This window comes from Fukomys damarensis, unplaced genomic scaffold (assembly GCF_012274545.1).
Source record: "Fukomys damarensis isolate Sample0158 unplaced genomic scaffold, DMR_v1.0_HiC HiC_scaffold_31, whole genome shotgun sequence".
NCBI lineage: Eukaryota > Metazoa > Chordata > Mammalia > Rodentia > Bathyergidae > Fukomys > Fukomys damarensis.
In genome coordinates, this window is record NW_022900943.1 from 19896683 (window position 1) to 19899544 (window position 2862).

Sequence of the window (2862 nt, forward strand, 5' to 3'; positions counted from 1 at the left end):
CCCCCGGAGGGAGCCCCCGTCACCCCGACTCGGCGTCCCCTCGTCCGCAAAGGAACTTCCACAGCCCCACAACCTCTCCGGTGCGTCGGGTCGCCGCCCCGCGGCTGACCCCACCTGGCCAGGAGCCGGGTCCTCGGCCCTCTCGGGAGAACCAGCCTGCCCCGGGACTGGGTACTCGGAGCAGCCCCAGCGTCCAGCTTCCAGGCCAGAATAGACCTGCGTCTCCCACACCCTCTGCCCGCGCCTCTCGGGAGTGGCTGCCGCTTGCGGGGGGCGGGAGTGGGAGGGATCTGAGGCCCAGTCCCCGGCCCACCCGACGCCCGGTACCTCTCTGCGAACACCGGCTCCGGGTCCGGAGTAGCCTGGCCACCACCGTGGGCCCCCTCGCGGAAGCTGCTGTCCCACAGGGAAAACCCTGGCTCCCGCCGAGGGCGTGGCCGGGCTTTGTCGGTCAGACCCACGAGGTCCCTAGCTAATGACAGCTGCAGGATTGCCAAGTCCCGGCCGTCGTCATCCTCTATTTAATTCGGAACTGGAAGCTTTCCCGCAAGGGAACTCTTTCGGTGAATACTGTACAGGGAGGATTGCAAACTTTTCAGGGTTGCTCTTTTTTGTTTGCCCCACCCTTCCAGTAAAAAATCAGTCATGTCCTGACGACACTCACTCAGAAGGCAGGAAGGGGAATATCCTGTGGGAGTTGGGGGGTCAGGACTTTGTAGCAGGAATCAGTGTACTTGGCTGAGGATAAGAATCCCTTAGGGCATGGAAACCCTCGCATTCCTAGACATCGACTGAGATCCTGAATAAGAGAGGTGTCTGGAAAATGTAAATCTGGGACATGGTGCTAGAATTCATCCATAATTAATTAGAATCTTGGAAAGACGGCCCCAAAACAGTAACTTGATCTACTTTTGAGACTCTTAAACACGTATCCAGCCCCTTCCTGAGCCACCATGAGTAGAGTAAAAAGTCTTAGAATGTTTTTAAATGCCAAGATGGAAGGGACGGAACTAAGTGGTCGCTGCGAAGTGAGATATTTAAAACTGCTTCTTAAGAACATAGGACAGGAGCTGAGACCAACTGCTTGGTAGGCAGAAAAATGCCCGCTCCAAGATAAGAGATTCTAATCTCTGGAGCCTGTAAATGTTACCTGATAAACAAACAGGGTCTTTGCAAACATAATTAAATTAAGGGTCTTGCATCTAGATTATTCTAGGCTTGCAGAATCAGCTCCAACTGCAACCACATGCACCTTTATAAAAGGAAGGCAGAGTCTTCCTCTGCTTTGGGGATCAAAGTGGTGCTTGCTTCCAGGAATGAATTTGAGAGTATTGCTTCCCTTTCGATTTCACTGAAGGTTTTAAACAGTAGTGGCGATCGTTCTTCTCTAAATGCCTTGTAGAATTCAGCAGCGAAGCCCTCAAAAGGCCCAGGCTTTTCTTTCTTGGTAAGTTTTTAATTGCATTTCCAATTTCATTGATTGATATTGGGTTGTTCAGAATTTTTAGATCCTCCTTGTTCAACTTTGGTAATTCATGTGTATCTAGAAATCTATTTCTTCTGTGTTTTCCATCTTATTGGAGTACAGGTTCTCAAAGTAGGTATTGATGATCCTCTGGATTTCTGCTGGGTCTGTTGTAATTTCACCCATGCACACTGAGGCCATGCTATTAAGTGAAATAAATAGGACACACCTGTGTAGATACTGAATAGTTTTTCTGGTGTGAGAAATTGAAAGTGTAAATGAGGACCAAAATGTATAATGTGAAATAGGAAGAAACAGCCCAAAGGGAAAGGGGAAGTGAGGGAAAGGAAAGAAGGGAAAGGAAAAAGAAAAAAACAGAAAGTTTTTTGTAAATAGGGTTGGAGGGGTGGAAGGGAGAGCAGGGGAATGGGGAAACAACAAGAACCAAGATACATCATGTACAGGTACAAATTCCCATGATGGATGTAATCATAATGCATACCTAAAATGTACCAATTAAAATGAATAATTTTTAAAAAGGAAGGCAGAGGAGATTTGACACACAGAGATGAAGAGATGGTAACGTGTCCATGGATGCAGAGATTGGGAGTGATATGGCCATGAGTGAAGGAAGCCAGCAAACTCCAGAAGCTGTAAGATTCAGGAAAGGATTCTCCCTTTGAACTTTGATGTTTTAGACCAGTGAAACTGGATTCTGACAACTGAATCCAGAAGCATGAGAATTAGAAGTGTGAGAATCAATTTCTATTGCTTTGATCTACCAAGTTGTGGCAGTGTGGTTCAGAACCACACAGGAAACAAAAACGCTGAGTCCTCTGCTATGCCATCTTTATACAAAAATGCCTATTTTCTGAATCCTTATTAAGCACCAAGCACTTTGGTCGATGTTAGGATATGTTATTTAGTTAAATCCTTCCAGAAGTTATATTTCTCACTCCAGGGATGGGACACAGAGGAAAATTTAAGGAGTCTGCCCAAAGCAGATCACAGCCTAGTAGAACTAATTCTTTCAACTACTTATATATTAAAAATAGCACCTACTAATAAGCAAGGCAGAGGGTGGGGCTAGGAATACATCTTGTGGGGGAGAGAGCTTGCCTCGCCAGGGCAAGGCCCTGAGTTCAGGCCCCAGTATCACAGATAAAAGCAATGACTAATACATATAAACCATTTTAATGAGCGTTTACATTGTAAAGAGGTCTTCCACAGCCTGCATCTATGCCAAAACCAAGGGAATTGATGTCGAGAGTAGAAGACGCTGAAGTGGGGCAGGAGTAGAGGGGAACCCTGTGCCATTTGTCAGGTTTTTGTTTTTGTTTTTGTTTTTGTTTTTGAAAACTGTATAAACTTTTGCTCTTAGTTACTTAATCTGGAGC

The 2862-nt window shown here is 46.4% G+C and overlaps 1 protein-coding gene across 3 annotated transcripts in view; it reads right to left on the reverse strand.

The window, feature by feature from the left end:
• The window catches only part of Cemip2 (cell migration inducing hyaluronidase 2), a 67484-nt gene extending 67062 nt beyond the window's left edge, over nucleotides 1-422 (reverse strand). For 2 of the 3 annotated variants that reach the window (XR_004514869.1, XM_010638458.3), the window contains exon 1: nucleotides 328-422. The gene's annotated coding sequence lies outside the window, so the exon portion shown is untranslated. Of the gene's footprint in view, nucleotides 1-114; nucleotides 213-327 lie in introns of those variants that run through there. The other variant, XM_010638460.3, reaches the window with a different exon arrangement.
• Between the last annotated feature and the right edge of the window lie 2440 nt (nucleotides 423-2862).